Source organism: Chionomys nivalis, chromosome 12, assembly GCF_950005125.1.
Source record: "Chionomys nivalis chromosome 12, mChiNiv1.1, whole genome shotgun sequence".
Classification (NCBI taxonomy): domain Eukaryota; kingdom Metazoa; phylum Chordata; class Mammalia; order Rodentia; family Cricetidae; genus Chionomys; species Chionomys nivalis.
Window position 1 is genome coordinate 72,531,452 of NC_080097.1, and position 25,933 is coordinate 72,557,384.

General features: G+C 42.6%; 1 protein-coding gene across 2 annotated transcripts in view; it reads left to right on the plus strand.

The window, feature by feature from the left end:
- The first annotated feature begins 4,652 nt into the window (after nt 1-4,652).
- The window catches only part of Gng2 (G protein subunit gamma 2), a 114,743-nt gene continuing 93,462 nt past the window's right edge, over nt 4,653-25,933 (plus strand). Inside the window, exons 1-2 of one of the 2 annotated variants that reach the window (XM_057786640.1) lie at nt 4,707-4,844; nt 20,594-20,634. The gene's annotated coding sequence lies outside the window, so the exon portion shown is untranslated. Of the gene's footprint in view, nt 4,845-20,593; nt 20,635-25,933 lie in introns of both variants that reach the window. The other variant, XM_057786639.1, reaches the window with a different exon arrangement.

The window sequence follows — 25,933 nt, forward strand, 5'->3', positions numbered from 1 at the left end:
CCCTCAGGATATAAAGCAGTTTCTTTTGGATGAGGGAGAGAATCTAGTATCAGAAGGCATGACTTGATGCCATGGCCGCAGATTCATTGCTGCACACTAGAGACATAGAAGTCCTCACCAGCAACCCTTCACCTCTTGACTCTCGACACGTTTTATTACTATTAAAAGTAACAATAGTGGTGTGTGTTTGCGGGGACAGGGTACACGTGAGTGTGTACCAGCCGTAGTGCTTGTGTGGGCATCAGAGGACAACTTTTGGGAGTTGGTTCTCTTCCTCTACCTTTATGTAGGTTCCAAAGACTGAACTCAAGGTGGTTATTCTTATGTGGAAAATACTTTACCCACTGAGCCATCATAGCCTAGGAGCGATGAGTCTTACCAACACTAGACTCCATCATTCCCTTCATATGATAACTTGTCTCTCTTATTTCTGGGGTTCTTCATCAACTTAGCAACAATTTAATGTCTACAGTGCACTGGGCATTGTGGAGACATTGGCTAGTCAGAATAAAGTCATTATGACTGGTGTCTCAAGAGTTTCCTTAAAGTCTGATGTGTTGAAGGTTTTGTTCCCAGCTGATGTTAAGTAGTTGGGTTATGGCAACCCACCAAAATGTGAACAAGCTGCTCGGCAAGCTCCTGCCTCCACGCAACCAGCCACCTCAGCCACCATGTTTCCCCCATGAAGATGGACTATATATAACCATAAGGCAAAATAAATTTCTCATACATTACTTTGCTTCTGTCAGGTATGTGGCCACAACAAATGTTTAGAATTTGGTGTACACTAACATGGTTTCCTGCAGTTTTGCAGGGGGTGGGGTCTGTACCAAGTTCTCATTTCAAACTTTCTTCCTGACCCCCTTCCAAGGTACCCAAAGAAATACAAAAGCTTGGGAATTTCTGCCACAACTGTTGAACTACCTGCTACATTAGTTGAGAAAGCACAAGAGACCCACACCAGAGGGCTGAGACAGGTATACAGCAGATCAGCATTAAAACAACCAAGGTTGAAGCCACATGGCAGGACGCCCTTGCAGAGGAGAGAACTGGCTCTGCTTACATGGCTGGGGATTTTTTTTCTTTTCTCACTGCTGTGATAAAATACTTGACAAAAGCAACTTAAAGAAGGAAGGGCCTATGGTGGTCACATTCAGAGGGATGGTTCACATCTGTCATGGTTGGGACAGCATGGTGGAGGAAGTATGCAGCATCTGGTTATAGGAAGCAGGATGACACGAGAGTTGGATCTCAGCTTGCCTTCCCCCCTTTCCCTTTTAGTTCAGTCTGGGCTCCCATCCCAGGGAATAGTGTGCCCCACATTCTGGGTTTACCTTCTACTCTCAGTTAGGCACCCCAGGAAATGCCTTCCCAGACACATCCAGAGAATTTTCCCAGGTAATTTTAAACCCAGTCAAGCTGATAACAAAAATAAGCTATCAAAGAAGACTTCTACGAAAGGTTGTCTTGAATGATAAACAGGGCTTTCCAGAATACTATCATGGGGAGAAGGATGAGGGTGTGTGTAGAGATCAGAATGGTAGGTGCCAAGGTGCAGAGGTGGAGGGTGGGAAGCAGGCTCTACCATCCACCCACTGGGAAGGTAGACATGGGATTGAAAGAGGCAATAAGGCTGGAGTGAGGACAGGTGACATCCTGTGGGAGCATCACTGTGTGCTGTGCAGAGGGGCTTAGGCCTGTGTTTCATAAGCCATGGGAAGGGCAGAAAGGGAGGGATGAAAACAAGGCAGGTCAACTCTTCATTTTGAAACTATAATTCTGGTGAGGATGAAGGGAACATTGCAGTTGCATAGGAAACCAAAAGGAGGGAGGACAGAAGGTGGCGGTAGGGGAAAAGAAAGGAATATCTTGAGTAAGGAGGTAACTTGGAGGTGACAATCAAAGACTGATTTACTTTGAAATAGCAAAGAAAAAGGGTCTGAGGTCATCCTCGTACTGTGTGTACAGTTGGTTGATGTGCCTTACTAAAAAGAAATGGCGAGAATGGAAAGAGGAATAAGCTTCTGGCAAAAGTTATGTTTAGAATTCCAAAGAGTCTTCTAACCAGAATGCTCAAAAATACAGGACAGACATCAGGCTAAAATGATGTCCTTTGTGTCCCCATCAGCCCTATACATATCAGCAAATGTATGTAAGGCAGCTTGCATCTGACAGTTGATGGCATACACATTCCACGTGAAGTAAAATACTACCATGTTCCTCTGAAATGGACACTTTGTAGACCTGGTGTCAGGTTTCCCATGCTTGTGTTTGAGTTCTAAGATGGATTAATCTCTTCCCCTGGCTGAGCTACTACACACACCATGGACTTCTGTCTCCTGAAAAAAGAAGCTGCTAAAACTAGCTGAAAGCAATGCGGCCAATGACAGGAAGGAAACGATCTTAATAGCTAGTGCTTTAGTTTGAGGAGTTTAGCTACCCGCTCCTTGAGCTGGGCAGCTCAACTACTGTGACCTTTATGAGCAGAGATGGAAGGATGAATTAGGAAGCAACAGACCTAATTCCTAGTGATTTATTAATCAAAAGAGATTTTCTTTTTTTTTTTTTTTTTTTTTTTTTTTTGGTTTTTCGAGACAGGGTTTCTCTGTGGTTTTTGGAGCCTGTCCTGGAACTAGCTCTTGTAGACCAGGCTGGTCTCGAACTCACAGAGATCCGCCTGCCTCTGCCTCCCGAGTGCTGGGATTAAAGGCGTGCGCCACCACCGCCCGGCCAAAAGAGATTTTCTTATAAAAGCTTAAACAAAAGTACCAACCCCTTTCTCATGGATGATAGATAGATGATAGACAGACAGACAGACACACAGAAGTTACAGCACTCCTATTTGTTGTTACTTCAGAGGTGATCTCTCGGTTTTAATATGGAAACAAACAAACAAACCTCAACAACTTCCTTTGTGATTGGCAGATGTTAGCTTGACTTGCATCAGGATTGCAGATGTTAGTTTGATTTGCATCAGGATCCTTTACAATAGAAAGATTTTCAAGAAACTTTATGGAACTTGAAATCAAAACCAAATGGAACCTGGGACTGTCTTAAAACACTTCACAGAGATTAAATTCTGTACCTGCCTGGTGACATGTTGTAGTCCCCCAAGGAAGTCTCACTTGATGAGCCTGCATCAATCCTAGATTTCTAATGTTCCTGTCAGTTTCCTTGCTGGGGGATGAAGGTAGGATAGGACCTTAAAAATACAGTTGAAGATTACTTCTGAAGCTTGAGAAGGGTAGCTTTTTAGGCCCTGCTTCTGAGGGAGGATTCATTTATTTATTATTTACATTTGAGACAGGGTCTCACCATGTAACCCACGGGAGCCTTGAGCTCAAAGTGATTCTCCTGTCTACCACACCCAGTTGGTAAAGCACCACCTCCTTTTTGGTACAAGGACTCACTTTTCCACCCCATCCCTCCCACCCCACCTCCCTGTGGGTGTTTAAACTAGTTTCATTAATCAAGAGAGAGAATGACTCAAGCCTTGGCTGTATTGTTACCATGAGCATCAGGGTCAGCTGTGAACAGAACTGTGGGGGAGCCAAGGGAACAAACACTGGTCCTGGTTCGGCTGTTCAAGTCACTTGTCACATCTGAGTTTCAAGCTCCTATATATAATATGCACTCGTATGTACTGAGTATTTCCTGTTCCTAGAACTATGAGATGCATCATGTGTCTGTCTGGTCTTATTTAGTTCTTAGATTTTTCACTGTGAAATATGGTATGATCAACTCATTTTTTGCAGGTGGAGAAACTGAGGCACATATAAAAGTAATTTGTCTAAGTTCACAGGCAGGAATGAAGCTCAGATTCTAACTCTGATGGACAGACTCCCTATAAGTTCTACCTTTGTCCATGACACCAACCATGAAGAGGAGGAGAGGCCATGAAGACCCTCTCAGCCCTACCTATAAGTGCATGGGTGGTGGAAGAGGCGATCTGTTTCTAGGCTGGGAATCCAGGCCACTGGGGATCACCCTCTCCCTTCATTCATCTTTTTTTTTTTTTTTTTTTTTTTTTTAAATTTTTTGCCTGTTTTCACTGATACGTCTACCTCAGCATTGCAGGATTTGGCATAGTTTCCTTGTCCCAGAAGCATTTTCTAAGCATATGGGTTAAATAAAATCTCAGTGGTAGGGAGACCTTGGGGGAATGAAGCTTCGGGAAGGTTGGCCACAAAGGAAAACTCGGCAGCAAGAAGCTGCAAGCTACCCCGGAAATGCGGATAGGCCATAAATCAGAAGGAGCTGTGGAGATTGGAGCTGGATCTCAGGACCAGAGCTGATGGGGCCACTGACTCAATAAAAACAGCAGCTGCGATTCAGAATGAGAAAGCAGCTTAGGTGTTGAGAAGGAGACCCACTGAGGCAGTCTATGGATGCTACTGGGAGATGAAGCTCGGGGGATGAGTCAGGGAAAGAAGACAGCGAGTAGGGAGGTGGGGGTGGAGGGGCGCTGGAACAAAGGAGTTCAGGGGATTAGAGCCAAATTACCCTCAGTCGTAGGCAAAGTCACTTAGAAGAAGCCCTCAAGTGGAGTGAGAGACAAACAAGAAAGCTGGCTTGCTACCCGATACTAAGAGAGGAGGAAGTGGGAGATGCGCTGCTTCCTGTAGAAATTATGATTGAAGACAAAGCTGGGTGGGGACTCACTCCTGGGCTGCGGTGGCTGCTACACAGACAGACACTCGACGCCGCTCGGTGGGCAACTCCTACTACGGCGAGGCTGGGCTGTGCGGGGGCTGGGCTGGGCTGGGCTGGGCGGGCCAAACTCACCACCCATCAGCTCCGCCAGAAGAAGCTGCTCTCTAACCAAGCCTCGGGAGCCAAGCAAGGTAAAGGACATGTTTTTTTTTTTTTTTTTTTTTTTTTTTTTTTTTATCATGTAGCTCCTTTTGAATAGAGATAAAATGACCGTGCCTGTGGGTTTTAGGGCGGATTTCTTCGGGAATCGAGGAACATTGTTTCAGGCTTTTGGGAAAGTGGCTCAGATGGGGCTTCTAGTTTTATTCATTTATTTATTTTCCCAAGAAGGATGGCCAGATTTGTGAAACATTTTGTTTAGGGTGTGGGGAACCACCCTCAGTGTTTGGGAAAACATGCTGAATATAAGAAGTGATTTGCTTAGCTAGCCCGGCAGCCAAGCAGGATTGAGTTGCAGTCAGCTGGGCTGTGAAGCTGCAGTCTGGGCATCCGAGCGTGGCAGTCCCTTGCTTTGGGGTGTAAGTAGTGAAAGACGTTAAGCACGTTCATATATTTCTTTGCAACATTATGGCTGTGCTTTGGCTTTGGGGAGTTTGGGTCCTTTTGTATATAGGTCCCCCCCCCCCAACAAAAGCTCATATTTCGCGAGTGAGGGGCAGGCATTATTTACCGCTAAGGAACCAGTGTCTTCCTCTCTTTGCTCTGTGCAGCTGCTTGCAGGGTAACCTCAGAGCCAGCTAGGTCTTACCCTAAAGTTGCATCCTCGTTCAAAGGACCATGGACGGAATAGAGATGGTAACTTGCCCCAAATCGGATACCGGTGTGTGAATATAGGATTCTATGTCTGTATTTATTCATCTCTAGATCAAAGCGATTGCTAATTCCAGACAGAGATAATATCAAAGTGAGCTGGTTTGTCTCCTTGTCTGTGTATGCTGTACACTGAAGTAATATAATCAGGACACAATTTTTATTCTGCATTTTCCCCGAGTAGTGGATGCTGATAACGAGTCTGGGACTGGAAACTCGTTCGTGTTTGTGAATGATACACATAAAAGTGCAATAAAGAGGTCTAATGGGCTTGAACTGAGATTGCTAGCTTACTTTGGCAGAATATATAGGATAAACAGTTTAATAAACTGTGGCATAATTTAAAAATATCTCCAGCAGAAAGTGTGTGGCTAAGCACAAGAGAGCATTGATGAAAATAATTTTTTTACTTTCTTTATATAATGAAAAGAGATAATTTTTCAAAACAAAGAAGGAAGCTCGGGTGGAAGAGTGAAAACAATAAATTGGCACTCATGAATTATTAAAATACATTTTTAAATAACCAAGTATACCCACGGAGAAAGTATGTACTTTTAGGATAACACTATTGTCAGTTGAAGGAGCCATATGGTTGGGATTCTGCTTTGTTTTGTTATCTTTATGAAATTAATTTAGTTTCTCAGACTTTGTGGAGTATCAGTGCATTTTCTGAGACAGGAAGCTTTCATGGACACTGAAGAAATAAATTTATATTTTCCTGAGTATGTGTAGGAGTTGCTGTAACCATGGGGCTCTTGGGAAGGATTCCTTGAATTTAATCAAAGCCAGTCGTGTCAGGGTTCCACAGCCCCCACTGCATCCTAAGGTAAAATATGTAGCGCCGATCTTCTGTATGGGGCCGAGGCTAGACTTAGCCTGGTGTCGCTAAATGAAATAGGGAGATGGGCCTCTGGGCTATTTGGAGGACATTCCCTCTACCCTGATCATCGACAGCCTGTGTTCCCCAGATGATGCCAACACCCGGCTTTGTTTGGGGATGTATAGAAAATGTGTTACACTTCACTCACCCTCCCACCCTCCCCCCACCCCGTGTCTCATAGTAGGCAGAGTACAGTAAAGGGGCCCTTGCTACCTTTCTGAGAACAACTAAGAGGCGCCTGTTTTCTGCACAGCACCAAACACTTCCTTAATTGTGAAATTCCAGCTTGAGGCAAAACGTGAGTGTAGAGCAGCAGATGGGTAAGGATGAAGGCAGGGATCTTTCTTAAGCAAGAAACAGATGGGCTTGCTTCTCCAATACACAATGAGACTATTCCCAGTCCTCTGGCTGTATAGAATACTAGCAGGCATTCTTTTGCTCAGGATATTTGGTGGCTCTAGAAGCAGTGGACAAACACTGAAATTTTAATTATATGTGCTTTTTTTCTCCCCTCTTTCTGACACATGGTCAATGATTGAATGGAAGCATGCCTCGTTGTTTTATGGCTGGCCCTGGGCCTCGTGTGATGGGTATATAGTGATGAGCTTAATCGAATAACTTTTTTTGCCTGCTTCAGAAGGCAGGGCCAACTTTTAAACCTAAAAGCAGAAAACCTGTTCACAAGAGATCAGCGTGGGGCAAAGAAAGGACTGGCGTACAGCACCAAGAACGCAGGTTTTGGAGGCAGAATGGTCTGCCTGGGTCCTGCCACTGCTTCTTATGACCTGACTCAGTACAATCATTTGTGAACTTAGTTAATTCCTTGTGAAAAAGGGATAACAGCACATAGTCAGGGCTTTATGTGACGCATACTTTGCTTTTGTGTGTGATTATAAAAAAAAGTTAAAGTGTCATTGTGTTCTGTAGTGGCATGAGGAAACGTTAGCTTAGTATTGGTTTCTGTTGCTGACTGGGGGGACAGAGATATCTTTATTGTAAAGAATATTCTTAACACAAAATGTCCCATTTTATTCACTTTTAAGCATGCAGTTCCGTAGTGTTAAGTACAGTCACGTTATTGTGCCATTTTTTTTTTACCATCCACTCCTGAATTCTTTTTTATTTTTATTTTATTTATTTTTCAAGACAAGGTTTCCCTGTGTAGCTCTGGTTGTCCTGGAACTCACTCTGTAGACCAGACTGGCCTCGAACTCTCAGAGATCCACCTGTCTCTGCTGGGATTAAAGGTGTGCACCACCATAGCCTGTCTTTTTTAAATCTTGTAAAACAGAAAATCAGTAATATTCCATAGTAACTCTCCTTTTTCCCTGTAGCCCAGGCTCTGTCAAATACCATTGCACTTTGTCTCTATGAATTTGATTGAGAACCTGATAGAGAAGGAATCATACAGTGTTTCATAATGAACTTAATTCATCTTCTTTATTGTCTCCAAGGTTCATCCTTATTGTAGCACATGCCAGAATTTCCTACCTTTTGAAGTCGAATAACTTTCCATCTCTTGTATCTATCACATGCTGTTTGTTCATTAATTCTTTGATGAATATTTGCATCAGTTTTTGGCTATTACAAACAACACTGTTATGAATATACATTTGTAGAGTCGTGGTTTCTGTGTTCAGTTTTTGAGGTACCGCCATATTGTTTCCTATAGTAGCCGAACAATTTGACGTCTCTCCAATCAGAAGGGCACAGTGGTTCCAGTTCACCTACATCTTAACCAACACCTGAGGCTGATTCTTTTTGTTTATTTGTTTTTAATTGCCACTTATGGTGGAAAGTGGAATCTCTTTGTGATTGGGTTTGCATTTTCCTGACTATGGCCATAGAACCTCAAGTGACTCCATATGAACATACACACACTCTGCACAAACAACACAATAAACAGCACAGGGTGTTCAGTTATCTTGGCTTGCTTGCATGTTTCTTTGAGGCAGTTTTACTGCAGAGGTCTGAAGTAAGGCAGAAGGAACCTTCCATCTCTGGGCAAGTATGAGCAGAAGAGCTAGCGCTTAGTGGGAAGACTGAAACACCAGTCAGCGTCTTGACTGCTTCCTCTACCCTCGTTGGCCTAGTTGGGCCAGGCATTCACTCTCATGTTCAGCTCCCCTGTGCCTAGGCTCTGAGGCAGGAGAGAGGGCCTGAAAGCTAGGTTGACTGCTTCTCCTTGTGCTTTGCCACCCTGTCAGCAAGCGATTGTTTCTTGAAAGCCCTCTCCCTCCTTTCCTTCCTTCCTTCCTTCCTTCCTTCCTTCCTTCCTTCCTTCCTTCCTTTTTCTTTTTTTTGTATTTCACTTTCACTCCATCCTATGCATTCATAGTGAAATCTGTCTCCTCCCTTTTTCTAACATATGTTTATATGTTAGAGGCTTCCTCATTTTTTTTTCTTTGTCAAGACAAGGTTTCTCTGTAGCTTTGGAGCCTGTCCTTGTCTTGAAACTCACTCTATAAACCAAGCTGGCCTCGAACTCACAGAGATCCACATGTCTCTGCTTCCCAAGTGCTGAGATTAAAGGTGTGTGCCACCACCTCCTGGTGACTTCCTCAATTCTTATTATTTCAAATTTTATTTTTGTCTTCATTTGTCTTAGGTCATTTAGACTGCAATAACAAATTACCACAGACTAGGCCTTTTGTAAACTCCAGAAATCCATTTCTCGCAGTTTTTGATCCTGGAGATTGGAGATCATGGTGCCAGTGGATTAGGAGAGGACCTGCTCTTCTGAGATGCTGTTTTCTCGTTTCCTCTACGTTCAGGAAGGCCCACTACTCCAAGGACATCAGTCCCATGCATGACCAGATCATCCCTGCACAGGTCCCTCCTCCTCTGACTTCAGTGCAATGACACTAAGGGTTAGACTCTAACATATGAATGGAGACAGGAGTCCAAGTGTCTGGACCAGAATCCCATTAATTCTGTGTTCTTTTCTTAGCCTTTCCTTCAAAGCGAGGGTATATCCTCACTGTAGAATGTTTCCTCTTACTGCCTAAGTAATGACGTTCTCACAATAATTTTCCTTCCTCCATGTTGGATTTCTTCTCTTTTAATAATCATTTCTACTATATTTACTCGTGTGTATGCACGTGTGGAGGTCTGAGGTCTGAGGATGATCTGTGGGAGTCAGTTCTCTTTCTATCATGTGCGTTCCAAGAACTGAATTCAAGTTGCTAGGCTTGGTGCAAACACCTTTACTGCTGAGCCACCTCGTCAGTTCCAGATTTCATTCCTTCATTGGTTGCTTCCCTATTATCTTTATTGAGTTTGTTTTCTTACATGCAGAACTTAATAAATACAATCTCCTGACTTTGACTTTATTCCTTTGAGATAGGGTCTCACAGTGTAGCCCAGGCTGTCTCCTGTCTCCGTGTTCTGAGTACTGGGATTACAGGTGTGTGCCATCATGCCTGGCACCACTAAGTGACTTTTATAACCTTTCTTGACTCTCTTGTTTTCTCCACACCACTCGAAGGCTTCCAGCTCCACTGACTCTTGCATAAAATGCTGGGCTTTGCTGCCCATCCTCTTTCCCTCTCGCCAACTTACATTTCCTCTGGTTGTAATCATTGCTGTGTAGGGTCAGCCCCAACTCACTTCCCTCTGAGCTCTCACTGATTTCTAAGCTTACATAGTAAACTCACTAGAGCATCCAACTTAACTCTCACATCTGAGACAACACTCACAACCACCTTTTTACACCTCATATCTGCTCCTTCCCGATAGCCATGGCTACTAATGGATAAAACTCTCCTCTTTCAATTCTTACTTAAAAAACCTCACTCTTCCTATTTTCTTCAGCAAGCAACCTGAGCAGCAGTAAGCTGAATAGTTCTTGCAATTGGGATTGGAAGCAAACCCCTGATACTCTCTATTTGTTTCCATGGTGATAACAGTCTCTTGGTTCAGGCCTCTTGGTTGCTACAGAAGTGGTTTGTCTTTCCCTTAGATTAGCTTTCCTACTTCCCCTTCTGTATTTCACTTCACAGCCCTGCTTCTGCAAGGAGCTAGATTCTAACTAGGCTCAGTTTGGTGGTTATGTATTCCATGAAGCCTTCTTTGGTTTCTTCTCCTCCTTCCTAAATAAACAACAGCCTTTTTTTCTTCCCTGATATTTGTTCTTACACCACAGTATTTAGCTCCTTTTGGTGTGTGTATTAATCTTGTACACACTCCGCCTTTAACCACACAGCAAACACTTTGAGGATAGCAGCTACATTGGGTTTTGTCTCTGTCTCCCTCACAGCAATGGAATTTGTTTATCATCCAGTTATTTACTGAACTTTCTTCAGCGACTCACGCTTTTGATGCAGAGTGAACTAGACATAGAGCTTGTTCTCTGGGCTCTCACAGACCACTGGGGAAAACAGGCAGATGCAGGAGTAATTATGATTCAGCTAGTCAGTCTGTCCACAAGTCTCAAATGAATGTCTGCCCTGTGCCACCTGCCCTTTGAGATGCCAGGGAACAAAACCGGCCAGTTCTTTCTTTTCTTAGAACTTAAATTCTAGTTTTACGAGAGACTCAATTAAACACATAAACTGGAGGTTCTTAGATCTGCCTGCACATTAAAAATTACAAGGGGGTGCTTTTAGGAGAAAAAAAAACCTATGTCCCAGCTTCACCCCAGACTATGAACTCAGGGTCACCCAGGATTGGAAACCATGGGCAGAGACAATTTACAGTATAAGGAAGTATCATCTACCATTGTGTGTTGTGTTAGCTGAAAAGGGCATCATATAGGTTGTATATGTGATGACGGGGACTTAGGTCTCTTGATTTTTTGCTTTCTGATAATCTTAGAAGGCTTCTGAAGAGGTGACATTGGGGCTAAGACCTCGGTTGCTAAGGGGTCAGGCATGTGAAGTTCAAGGCTGTACCAGAGTGCTTCCAAGCAGAAAATACAAATACTTTTCTGCAGTAAGGATGAGGTGACAGCCCAGGGCGACATGCCCTCCTCCCACAGAAGCAGGGTGATCTACAGGCTTTCTTCCACTGGAAGCCACTTTTCAGTCAACCTAGGCAGGTTCCAAGGCAGAATGCTTGGCTGTGCTGTTGAATATTTGGCCTGGGTTAGATTTTATTTAGATTAAATTGATTTGCACAGTCAGGAAGACGTCTCCATTTAATTATAGATTTTTCCTACACTGCAATCAACTCAACAGGGCTTGTTGTCTGAAGTAAACACTGTCCTTTTTGTTTAAAATAACCTAAGATGCATGATACTCATCTCTTAGTTGAATAAAGAAGAGAAAGCAATGGTTTCTGTCTTTAATTGTGTTTGGGGAAAGCAGCAAAACTCTTACAGAGGAATCATTCAAGTCACACGAATAAAGCACCCTCTCCTTTAGGAGGGATGAATAGCTCCACCCTGACAAATCAGTTGAGAACCAGCGTTTGAGGAGCATTCAGTCTGTGATCTAAACTTTATTTTTTTTCTTTTCCTCGTGAGTGTCATTTTATTTATTTATTTATTTATTTATTTATTTATTTATTTATTTAAGATTTCTGCCTCCTCCCCACCACCACCTCCCATTTCCCTCCCCCAATCAAGTCCCCCTACCTCGTCAGCCCTAAGAGCAATCAGGGTTCCCTGCCCTGTGGGAAGTCCAAAGACCATCTACCCCCATCCCGGTCTAGTAGGAGGAGTATCCAAACTGCCTAGGCTCCCACAAAGCCAGTATGTGCAGTAGGATCAAAAACCCATTGCCATTGTTCTTGAGTTCTCAGTAGTCCTCATTGTCCGCTATGTTCAGCGTGTCCGGTTTTATCCCATGCTTTTTCTGACCCAGGTCAGCTGGCCTAGGTGAGTTCCCGATAGAACATCCCCATTGTCTCAGTGTGTGGGTGCACCCCTCGAGGTCCTGAGTTCCTTGCTCGTGCTCTCTCTCCTTCTGCTCCTCATTTGGACCTTGAGATTTCAGTCCGGTGCTCCAATGTGGGTCTTTGTATCTGTCTCCTTTCATCGCCTGATGAAGGTTAATATTCAGGAGGATGCCTATATGTTTTTCTTTGGGTTCACCTTCTTATTTAGCTTCTCTAGGATCACGAATTATAGGCTCAATGTCCTTTATTTATGGCTAGAAACCAAATATGAGTGAGTACATCCCATGTTCCTCTTTTTGGGTCTGGCTTACCTCACTCAGGATAGTGTTTTCTATTTCCGTCCATTTGCATGCAAAATTCAAGAAGTCATTGTTTTTTACTGCTGAGTAGTACTCTAATATGTGATCTAAACTTTAAATATTACCGTTTTCAGCTCATTTTTAAATTAACCACGTGAAATGAACATTTATTTTTCTGCCAGAATATTTTGAGATGCTGGTGAGGGAAAAGCTGCTGCCTAAGTGGAAACAATGGGAAATTTATTTCAAGATTCAGAGTCTGTTATTTAGCAGCTGGGTAGTGTCCTCAATGAGCTGAACTTTTTTATTCTTCCTGCTCTGGTAGCCTCAGCATGCTGATGTGCTCCTGGGCCCGCTCTCCTAACTGAGGGGCTAAGTTCTTCTCATGAAGCTCATGCGTTCCTTTGTGTCAGTTTCTCGCTCAGTGTACCAGAGTCATAGGGTTCATTGTGCAGTACAGACTGGCCACAAACTAGTGACCGTCCTCTGTCCCAGGCTACCTACTGCTGGGATTATAGGTCTGATTATAGGTATACCTGTCACTCGTGTGCCTCTTCTTAAAGCTGAAAAGAAGCCTGTGGAGTCACCTGTACACTAGGGAGATGGGCAGGAATTTCTTAACTACGAGGCTAACATGGGTTACATAGTGAAGTCAAAGCCATTAGAAGCTACAGGGACAAATCCCATCTCTGACAAAAAAAAAAAAAAAAAAAAAAAAAAAAACCAAAACCAAAACCAAAACAAACCAAAACAAACAAACAAACAAACAAAAACCTCTGGGGATGCATCTCAACCACAGAGCACTTGCCTGTACACCCAAGACCCCAGTGTGCTCCATAGCACTGCAAAAGGAAGAAAAGGAAAGGAAAAAGGATGTCTTCAGCTGGATTCCCCTCCTGACTCACACATGACCAAGCAGAAGGAACCACTGTGAATGTCCAATTTGGGAATTTCCTTCCAGAGGCCTCTGTGAAAAACATGGTCACCAGAACCCAAGAGAAAGGTCCACTATTATTAACAAAAACGAAGGGGTTGATGGCTCCCTGGTAGACTGTCAATATATCTTGCTATTACTAGTTTCGTTTTGCAAATAAGGGCACTGAGAGAGTTGAAGATCAAATAGCTCCTGGGCCCAAACCTCGCAGCCTGACCTGAGTTATTTTTCTGCATTCCATTTTGAGAGCAACATGCACACACACATGCACACACACATCCACACATATCTACACACACACACACACACACACACACACACACACACACACACACACACACACACACACACTCGAGCACTCACCACTTATGCACAAGCCAAAACTTGATTTTGCTGGTGATAGTGCTCTAGATGGAATGGAGAAAGAACTCCAAGCAGGTCGGGGGCGGGGGACGTGGGCAGGGGAAAGGGCGGGAATAGAAAGCTGAGGTAAAACAGGTAAAGAATAACCTTCTGAAGAGAATAGTCCTGATAGTCCTGAAAGAAATATGGCACGTCCCATACAGGCAATAGGAAAAGTACTTACGTTAGTTGGTTCTCTGTGACTGAACATGCAGATCAATTTGGTCTAAATAAAAGCTAGCCTGGGCTGAGTAATGAATAAGCTCAGAGGACAAGGACTCATCTGTTCGACTTAAATGAGAAGACTTTTTCTCTCCCAAGGGGTATATTTTGTTGATTACAGCGCCTGTAAGTGAGGCCTGAATGATCGCTGGCATTTCTGATTACAAGTTACTTAGAGAATAGGTTTCCACTCTTTACTTCTGGGGACAAGTGCGTAGTTCCAGCAATGCCACATTTGCCTTCGTTCCTGCTTTCTACTCAGGTGTGCCACAGCAAAAGGGACAAGGAGAGATTTCAGTGTTGTGACAGTGTTTCTGTGTATTCCTATCCGAGCAGACAGTGGGAGTGCTCTTTCTGCTGTGGATGGTGGAGTGCCTCCTACTCTTAGATTTGCATTTTAAACAGGAAAGTACAGTTAATGTCTAATGTCAACAGAGCCCTGTTTAAGAAGGGTATTTGTTTTATCTGTGCCGAGCATATAAGAAAAACATTATATAGAAACAAAAATCTCACTGTCATTTTTGAGGTTTTCCGTGGAGTGAACTGATCTTTTTTTTTCTTTTAAGACTTCATGAATGTTTTTATGGAACACTGATATCCATGTATATTGTTAAGTCACTTCACTAACAGTTTTATTGTTATTTTTCTCCTTTAAGCAAAAAAGTTAATATTAAACAACTTTAAGATTTTTTTCAATAAAAAATGTAAAGAAAAGTGAGAATTTCTAGGTCAAAATATATTGGTCCAATCTATCTTTTGTTCTGTCTTGAAAAAATCCAAAATACAGCCGTGTAGAAAAACAAGAGTGTAAGGTTAATACTGAGGAGTTAGCTAGTTAACGGAGATTGTTGTGGAGTCAGCAGCACTTGGGGAAAGTACTTAGACATTCTGTCCCTCATTTCCCTTATCTGACAGGTATAAAGTGTTCATAGTCATATACCTGGACTATAGTGATTGTTCTGGAAATGGAGATATTCCTATAGCTTATATTGCTACAAACCTGAAGGAGAGTGCCTTTTAGTTTAACCAGGATCTAATTGGTAAATCTTTAGCAGAAGGACTCATTTCCCTCCAGTCAGTGTTCATCACTGGAGTTTGGAGTTGACTGGTACGGAGAGCTGTCAATGCCCTGACTTAGTGGAGTGCTAATCTCAGATTTGAACTATTTATCTAGGAATCCATGAGCTTATCCATAACCACTTCCAGTTTTATTCCCAGTAGTCTATTCATAATAGACTGACACGGCCCAAACCTGCTTTTGTGAGGTGTGGCCGAGTGCTTGGCATTGGCCCAAGATAGGCAAGCAGTGTGGAGCATGTTGTCATTTGTTGAGAGATGCTGTAAGAACAATATACAAACCTATTCCCTGGCCATTGGCAGTGGTGTAAGGACAGCAAGGGTTTGATGTGCAAAGACAGTAAGCCTCATGCCCTGGCCAGTAATGACTGTGGAGTGAGGAGAGCCGGGCTTTGCTATATAACAATGGCTGTTATATAGTGCGGTCTTGCCATTCTCACTGATAGTCACTTTGGATTTCCTTTTAAACTGTGGGGGTGGTTATTGACATGAGTACATAAACATGTATATAATTCAGAAGATGCTGATTTTAAATGCCTATTTTGTGGCATTGGAGTTACTGAGGGAGGAAGATAATTAAGTTTACATAAGTAATTTTCATTTTAATTTTTTTTTGAAATAAGGTTTATTTCCATTTCACACAGAGGAAATCCGTACACTAAAACCACCAGGATCTCACCCTTTGAGGGAGTCAGTAGTCGTACCAAAGTCAGACGTGTGGCAAGCAGCAGGCCAGGAGCGTTCTACCCACAAAGGTGCCTTGTGAAGTTCAAAGAGAAGGGAACAGCCAGGCCAGGCCATGGCCTCTGTCTGGAACACATCTCCTAAGCCGTGTGGTCATTTTCTAGCTACAAACAATGATGAATAGTTCATACATGGCCTTAAAAGATGCTTATTACATAAATAGAAGTCTAGATTCTTTCATGTTTCAAATTTTAAAAATAAACTATTTAACTTGGGACATCCACTTTAAAATACCTTGACGTTAAGATTTTGGATTATTCTGCAACTGTGTGTGCTCCCAATTTAGGTTGTTTGGTATTTCTTATTAAATATTTTATTCCACCTGCTTATTTCATTGCAGTCTCTAAAAGCACTTCATGGAATAATTAAATTATTTAAATCAGGAAAAGAATCGTTATCTTCCATAGATAAATCAAATCAATTTATTTGTAAATCTGAGGTGAATAGACGGAACTGATTCTCTCTTTCCTTTCTCCTCTTCATTTCTCTTTTCTTCCTTTCCTTTTCTTTCTTTCTTCCTTTTTTTTTTTTCATCTTCAGGAAGGGCCTGTTTGATTCTATGGACCCCTCCTCACAGCAGCAGATGTGCTAATAAGAACCACAAGTGCAAGAAAATGTTAAATGGATTTTATGAACCAGTCAGAAACCTGTGTGTCTGGGCTTCTGGGGGAACAACTTATGAGTCATTTTCACAAACACACTCATAATCTCATAGTGCCTGTGGTTACCATGGTAATTAGGCCTGTCGAGCTGCCTTGCTTATGTTTCTGCAGAGGGAAGATGGGAGAAAAACTGAACTCTGAGCTTTGACTATCAGCGTTAGCCTGCCTACTGTGGGAGAGGATTTAGGGGTTTCCCTTGAACACACTGACACAGTCATCCTGAAGGGAAGGGGAGAGACTCTGGGCTCCCCCTTCCCCTCGTTGCTATCGAAGACAAAGTAGCCATATTAGTGTTGGGGATTGCCGTTCACAGGGGAAAAAAGGACCAATTGGTACTCTCTGGGGAAGAAAAGGACAAACGGTTTCTTCAGCTAATAGAAGTCTCTAAGGTCAACCTGGTAAAATGCACAGGGCCCTAATGATCTACTCAAAGGCATTCACTGCCTCTGGCATATCATTATTGCAGGTTATAATGATCATCCATGTTCTACCCAGTGAGAGGCTGTTTTATGTTTCTGATCTGATTCATACCTGGACCTGCTATATTTTCTTTATTTATGGACTGGATCTGAACCCTTTATATTGGGCAACCATCTTACAATGCAGGCCCATGTGTCTTCAAGGAGACCACCAAACTTACAGGAGTTCTGCTAAGTCAGTCATTGCTCCTAAGGAAACGGAAATCAAAGCACACACTTGCTTGATGGACATCCAAGAGGTTCTGGGCCTCAGTCAGCAGACTTGTGTAGAAGTCACTTGTTTTGATTCTATTGAAGAACAAGCAGAGCCATGAGCCAAAGATATGAAGTTCCCTGTTGTAGGGAGAGGGGGCCCTTTGTTCTGGCCGCCAGGCTAGCTTACACCTGAAATAACCACACAGAAATTGTATTAGTTAAAGCACTGCCTGGCCCATTATCTCTAGCCTCTTATTGGCTAACTCTCACCATTTAACCCATTTCTATTTCCTGTGTATCACCATGAGGTCGTGGCTTACTGGGAAAGATTCAGCATGTCTGACCTGGCAGCTCCATGGCGGCTTTTTCTCTCTGCTTTCTTCCTCCCAGAATTCAGTTCTGTCTTCTCCACCCACCTAAGTTCTGCCCTCTCAAAAGGCCAAGACAGTTTCTTTATTCAACCAATGAAAGCCACATGTAAAGATAAGGACCTCCTACTTCACCTTCCAAGTCACCTTCGTAAGGCTGGGCATCCTCTCAACATGTATGATTATTGTGTATCAGCTGCAATTTTATTCTTTAGAACATGCCTCTTGAAAGCAGATTTTTATTTAGAGTTAGATTAAGATTTCCGTATTTCAAAGGCTTGAAATAAAGATGCACATGATTTGTGCTTCCTACATTCTAAACTATACATTTATTTTTATTCTCATAAGTAAAAATAATTATTACACAAACTTTGATTTGGTTGTCTTAACATTAGTAAAAAGTTTAACTTGGGCCACTAAGATGGCTTGAAGGGTAAAAGCACTTGCTGCCAAACCTGATGACCTGAACTGGACTCTTAGCTGGTAAGAGAATCCACTCCTACAAGTTGTCCTCTGACTTTCCAACATGTACTGCGGTGTGCGTTTTCCGTGTTCACACATGTGCACACAAAGTGGAAAAACGTCCAAAATAAATATGTTCTAAAAACAAAACAATAAACCTTAACTTAATAATTTACTCATCATCAAAATAATTCATGGAAAGCATTAACAATTTGGTAGTAATAACATTATAAATTATATGAATAATGAAAGTAAGAATAGAATCATTTATTAAGTTTATTGTTAGTTGAACTAACTGCGCATAGCAGGTACCTGATTTACAGTGACCGAAGGAAGTTAGAAAACATTCTTTTTAACAACCCAGAGATGAATGACCAAGGGCTGGCTTAGATGTGCTCAAGATCTTACGGGAGAACTAGCTCTTCCATCAGATTGTTCCATGATTCCCTTGTTCTTGTGATCTCTTGTTCTTGATGGCTTGTGACAAGGACCCAGAAGGAAGGGAGGAGGAGAAAGCATGGACCCACAGCTACACACACTACTTTTACAGTTTTCCCATTGAACTTTGTTGTTACATGGTGCACACCTCCAGCCCTCTTAACATGTATGGGCGTGTAGTCTTCTCAAAATATTTTAGCTTTGTAGACTCACCATCTTGAGGTGATGTTAGATAATAAAATGCCTGCAGGATAAGACAAAGCACATTAAACCATAAAGATGTTGTAACAAGCATTAGGACACTACTTAAAGAATGCTCGACTGTGATGCCTCACGCCGAGATGTCTAATAAATGTCTGTAGTAAATGATGAAGAGGCAGGCAGGTATGCAATGTGGATACTTTGGGTACAAGGATGATTAGTGCCCTGGGCAGGACTGAGGGAATCAGAGTGGCATAGTTTAAAACTTATGAAATATTCATTCCTGGAATTTTCCATTTTCTGTGGATTAACATTTTCAGACTGCAGGTAACTAAAACCCAAAAGAGCAAAATTTCAAATGGGACAGCAGGATGAACGAAGTTACGTTAAGAGGCTAGCTGGCACCACACTGGAGACAATGCTCTGCGTTTGGGTCTCTCTGCACGTAACTACCAGGTGCATTCTCCTCATCATTTAAATTTCTGGGCTGGAGATGAAGTGCTCTGATAGAAAGCTTGCCTAAAATGTGCAGTAACTGCCCTCCCCAACAGAAAAAGTCTTGTACTCACTGTTGGCTCGACATGCAGAGTTCCCATTGCCTAGGAAGTGGTATTATTGTTAATTGGGTTATTTCTAACACCTTGGTAATAATTTTTGTCTACTGCTGTTGTTAGAATCAAGGAGCTGACTCACTAGAATTACGATTGTGATCATGTCTAAGCCCCTTGATAAATAGACCAAGCTGCTTTTCAGAGACTTGTGCCAGAGTTTACACCATCAACGTAATATATGAGCCTGCACCTCAGAGCACCCTTGCGCAGGCTTATTTTCTAAGTCCCAATTAGTCATTATTATCCCCAGGGTTGAGACTCTGAAAATAGGCTGTTTTTTGCTCTTGGCTTGTTTTCTTTTCCTTTGCTGTTATTAATCATAAGATAATGATTTTATTTTTTAATAACTTTGGTTTGTTTAAAACCTGTGACTTCTTCTAGCAATCTGAGAATACAGTCTGTTGGGCCGAGACGTACATGCCGGTCTCATGCAGTGTGAGATCTCTGGAGACACCAACACCCATTTAGTCCTAGGATCTGATATGAATTTGGATCCCACCCTCAGTCACATTCCTTTTGGTGTAAGACGCCTTTTTGTTCTGAGTCCGAAATGAAGTAGGAATGGGAAGGTCGTCCCTGAAGCTTCGGGGTGGCTGTGTCTTCTGGTGGGAAGTATAGACACTAGCCATAATTAGGCTGACTCAGGTGGAATTCACAGGGGCTATGCAAAGAGTGCAGGTGCCTGTAGACTTCAAAACAACCTATGAAAGACTACATGCTGGAGACTTTTACAACCACCAGCTTACTCCAATCTATTCTTTTAAAGGGTCAAGTACCCACAGACTGAGCACTCTAGTTCTTCTAAGGCCTAGGGCCAAAGGAAGCAGTCTGCTTTGGTCTTGGTAGGAATCAATCAGCCTAGCTCAAGAATAGAGTTTAGAACTACCCATCCCAGAGTACACAGCTTCTGCCACCAAGAACTCTGCTTTAGTGGGTTCCCCCCTGATTATTGTGTTGTCATGGTGGTTTTTGTTGTTGTTGGTGGTGGTGGAGTGGTATGTGTGTGTGTTTGTGTGTTGTAGAATAGTGAATTTCACAAAACAAAGAATTCATATTTCACATGCTACATACATTTCTTAAAAAGAGACAGTTTACAACGATGTAGGGCCTGGCGTGCAAATGCAGGACTCTCTGTCTTTACCATTGGCCACAGAGTCCTCGCCCTGGCCACAGAAACAGCTATTTGCTCCCTTAGCTGTTATAAATATTTCTATTTCTCGTTTTCTTAAAGCATGCTTTCTTTGTTTTCTATACACAGTCAGATCTGCCAGTGAACCCCCGGCCTTGAAAGTTGACGAGGTAAGAATTCTGAGATATTTTCTTCTAGACTCATCACAAACCTAACTGGAACTTTAGGAGGGACCATGAGAATGTCAGAAATCTTACAGACCAGGACCCTTAAGTGTGTGACATCTTTACAGAAGGCAACCACGATAGTCTTGGATAGTCTTGGTGTCTAAAGAAAGCATGGTTAAAATCGGAGTTTTACCCAGATTTCCTCTATCTTATCAAAAAAAAAAAATGTCTGAGCTAGGGAACATTTGAAGTTGTTGCCTTAATAATGGGATCCCTGTGGTACCAAAAGTGATTAAGGGATTTCAGACATTAACATACCCTGTGCATGACAGAGCCTCAGGGTGACTGGTTTGGGAAGGTAAGCCTTGATTTAATGGATTGGTTATAGACATTGCAAAAGCTTTTGCCTGAGCAGCAACCAGAACAGCAAGAGGTCAGTTGAGTGCTGGTGGGCTTCTCTGAAAGACCTTTAATTAACTCTGGAAATGAGTTAAAGCCATTTGAAACTGGTTACAAACTTGAAAGACCCTGTTAGCCCGAGTCAGGTAAGACTGTAGTTTGCCTATCCCAAACTAGGAGTGGTGTTTTCATTTGACAGAGACTCGGAATTTTCATTCCATTCAGCTTCATTATGAAAAATTATCAGTGTATATCAAGCAAAGATAACTGTTATAAAAATTTCCCATGTCCTCATCATCCAGTATGAGCAGTTATAAATTCACAGCCAGCATTGTTCTTTATACTTTCATCTCTTCTCTCCTTTTTCCATTGGGTTGAACTGTGTGGCCTCTTGCATTTGGTGGTTGGACTTTCAGTCATTTACTTATGTATGTCTTTAATGGCCTTAGCAAAATTCTGATAGAAAACAGGAAGCCTTGGCACCTGGCTTAATTGATTTCTAGGAGTTGTCCTTCATTTTTTCTTCACGTAGCAAATGTGTGCTTAACATTTACAAGCCCTAGGCCTTTGGATAAGGGAAGGTTTCTTTTCTTTTTTTTTTTTTTTCCAAACACATAGTAATGAGGTCCTCAAATTTGGACTTTTGAGGTCATCAAATGAAGCTACCCACTTGATGACAGTATGAAAAGATGACATCCATCCACAACTTTAACGGTCAAATGTAAGCCTTTGACATATATCACGATTCTAGAAACCCGATGGGGGGTTATTTCTTAACTTACTAACATGATGGGATTGCAAAGACTGCACACAAAGCAAAACTCCTCCCAATTCTCTAATCAATCTTTCTGTTTTATCATGAAGTTCCTTCAGCAATCTTCCTCCTTTTCAAGGAAAAACTCTGTGAGAGCAGGTTTGGTTTCCAACCGAACAGTTTTGCCTCCAGCGTGTAGCCAGCACATCTGGCATTTGTTATATATTTAATAAAAGTGTTGAATGAATGAACAAAAGAATTAAAGCCAGATGTAGGTATACAAAGATGAAATCCACATAGGCCACAGTATTGGCAACTGCATGGGAGAGTAATGTGGTATTAGAGGCCCCATGGATGAAGGATGAGCAAAGCGTCATCAGCAGGTGGAGGAGGGGCCTGGCCTGGTGGCGCTGTGGAGGGAAGCTTGAGTCCTGGTGGGATTCTCCCAGTCTGGAAGGGAGAGAAGACTCAACCCAGGCATAAAGAGTCCTATGTCAGAATACACACAGATGCCAAAGGCCATGATGTCTTCTCAAACCTTCAGAGACTTCAAGTGGCCAGAGTGTAACTGACTGAAGAGGCAGGTCAACTAAGTGTGGAGGGATTCTGTAATCTGGGGGGGCAGGCAGAGTGTAACTGACTGAAGAGGTTGGTCAACTAAGTGTGGAGGGATTCTGTAATCTGGGGGGGCAGGCAGAAAAGAATGTGCAATGAGATTTTTTTTTTCTTGGAAAAAATGATTCTCCAGGCAGCTGGGAAAATGGAAGGAAGACCGTGGGAAGACGTGGGTCTAAGAGGGAATTGGGTTCGGGAGAGCTGGTGGAATTGATGATGGGAGTGAGAAGTGAAAGGGAGAAAGCATCTAGGATGCCTCAAAACATCTCTTTGGGAAATTGAGCTGGGGAGTGATTGCCAGGCTCCAGATGCAAGAAGAGAGACTAGAATTCAGCTTCCAGGAGTGGCTTCATCAACATGGGAGTACCTGTAGACCCCTTCTTGCCAGGCGGAGCAGCATTGTCCTGACGGAGTCAGGGTTGTTCGCTAGAGAAACATGGAAACACAAGGCTACACAGAAGCCACCCAGATCAGTTGAATCAGAAGCCTTAGGGGGAAAGCCTGGATAGCCGAAGTTTCTGAAAGCTCTGCAGATGGTTATACAGTGCAGTCAGGGTTGAGGATTTCTGTGTGTGAGCTTATGTGAAGATAGCTTTGTGAGCATTGCACGTGTGTGTGCATGCGTGTGTGCATGTGTGTGTGTGCATGTGTATATAAGACCATGCAGAACTTCGACTGCCCTGTAATCAAGTTCTTTAAGTTTAAGTATGTCATACCTTTTGGTTAAGGGCTGGGCCATCCCAATATTCCTTCAAATATTACTAATACTAAGAATGTTTTATACATCTTCTGGCATTCTTTTTATGCTGTGTGGGTTTCATGTTAAAAAGTAAACTGAAAAATTTCAAGTAAATGCAAGCAGAGTTGCCCAGTGGATGTTGTTCATGTGTTCACTGGGACAGTTCTCCATTGTGCTCTTGGTACTTGTAGCACATAAAGGGCAATGACATCCTGTAGTCATTGTGGTCTCCGGAATGCTCTAGGAACACACCTAGAACTACTGTGCCTTTGCGTACAACTTTACTTTATTTATTTTTTTGCATTTTAGAACTTTATTTCAATGTAACTGTATGCATAAGAAATGCACTCATATTGGTTAATAGAGTACAATTATGTTTAACTTATCCTACACAATCTTTTTTTTTATTTATTTATTAAAGATTTCCGCCTTCTCCCCACCAGCGCCTCCCATTTCCCTCCCCCTCCCCCGATCAAGTCCCCCTCCCTTGTCAGCCCTAAGAGCAATCAGGGTTCCCTGCCCTGTGGGAAGTCCAAGGACCACCCACCTCCATCCAGGTCTAGTAAGGTGAGCATCCAAACTGCCTAGGCTCCCATAAAGCCAGTATGTGCAGTAGGATCAAAAACCCATTGCCATTGTTTTTGAGTTCTCAGAAGTCCTCATTGTCCGTTATGTTCAGCGAGTCCGGTTTTATCCCATGCTTTTTCAGACCCGGGCCAGCTGGCCTTGGTGAGTTCCTGATAGAACATCCCCATTGACTCAGTGTGTGGGTGCACCCCTCGCGGTCCTGAGTTCCTTGCTCGTGCTCTCTCTCCTTCTGCTCCTGATTTGGACCTTGAGATTTCAGTCCGGTGCTCCAATGTGGGTCTCTGTCTCTGTCTCCTTTCATCACCTGATGAAGGTTAATATTCAGGAGGATGCCTATATGTTTTTCTTTGGGTTCACCTTCTTATTTAGCTTCTCTAGGATCACGAATTATAGGCTCAATGTCCTTTATTTATGGCTAGAAACCAAATATGAGTGAGTACATCCCCTGATCCTCTTTTTGGGTCTGGCTCACCTCACTCAGGATAGTGTATTCTATTTCCGTCCATTTACCTGCAAAATTCAGGAAGTCATTGTTTTTTACCGCTGAGTAGTACTCTAATATGTATATATTCCATACTTTCTTCATCCATTCTTCCATTGAAGGGCGTCTTCATCCATTCTTCCATTGAAGGTTGTTTCCAGGTTCTGGCTATTACAAACAATGCTGCTATGAACATAGTTGAGCATATACTTATGTTGTATGATAGGGCATTTCTTGGGTATATTCCCAAGAGTGGTATTGCTGGGTCCAGGGGTAGGTTGATCCCGAAATTCCTGAGAAACCGCCACACTGTTTTCCAAAGTGGTTGCACAAGTTTGCATTCCCACCAGCAATGGATGAGTGTACCCCTTTCTCCACAACCTCTCCAGCAAAGGCTATCATTGGTGTTTTTTATTTTAGCCATTCTGACAGGTGTAAGATGGTATCTTAAAGTTGTCTTGATTTGCATTTCCCTGATCGCTAAGGAAGTTGAGCGTGACCTTAACTGTCTTTTGGCCATTTGAACTTCTTCTGTTGAGAATTCTCTGTTCATTTCAGTGCCCCATTTTTTTAATTGGGTTGATTAGCCCTTTACGGTCTAGTTTCTTGAGTTCTTTATATATTTTGGAAATCAGACCTTTGTCAGTTGCGGGGTTGGTGAAGATCTTCTCCCAGTCAGTGGGTTGCCTTTTTGTCTTAGTGACAGTGTCCTTTGCTTTACAGAAGCTTCTCAGTCTCAGGAGGTCCCATTTATTCAATGATGCTCTTAATGTCTGTGCTGCTAGGGTTATACATAGGAAGTGTTCTCCTGTGCCCATGTATCCTACACAATCTTGACCAGAAACTTGGTACATGATTTAAAATTTTTTAAAGAAACACACTAGTCTGATTTATTTCTGTCTATTACAAATGTATTAAAGATCCTCCATCAAATGCTGCTGGAGGCAGCAGAACCTTGAGAAATATACTTTTGTCTCAGAAAAGTAACACGTATTGTACTGTAAAGGTTTATAAGATTGACGCAAAATATTGTTGTAATGTTACAATACTAGTTTTAGGAGTTTAGTGACTATGGGATACATGCAGCTGTAAAAGCTATCTCACTTAGCCAGCCGTACACATGGACTACAAATCTTCGTATTCAGATCATTTCTGAACTAAGACTACAGGACGGCTCCGTCGTTAAAGGCTAGGCTACACACAACTTTAAAGGGGTTATTTGGCATTTGCTATTCTCTCTTTTTGCATTTTTTCTTCAGAAAAAAATTATCTTTCTTGGTGGTCCCTTATCTAAATTGTCTCTGACTTAAACTAAAGAAAGAAACTAAACAAAGTAGGCATATAAAAGGTGGTGTTATTTTGTGCCCTCCAGGGGATTTTAAGCAGATTTGGTTTAGTACTAAGTTTGTTTTTTTTTTTTTTTTCTTCTGCCTCTTCCCCGCCACCACCTCCCGTTCCCTCCCCCTCCCCCAATCAAGTCTTCCTTCCTCCTCAGCCCAAAGAGCAAGCAGGTTTCTCTGCCCTGTGGGAGGTCCAAGGACCACCCACCTCCATCCAGGTCTATTAAGGTGAGCATCCAAACTACCTGGGCTCCCACAAAGCCATTACATGCAATAGGATCAAGAACCCATTGCCATTGTTCTTCAGTTCTCAGTAGTCCTCATTGTCCATTATGTTCAGCGAGACCGGTTTTGTCCCATGCTTTTTCAGTCCCCGGCCAGCTGGC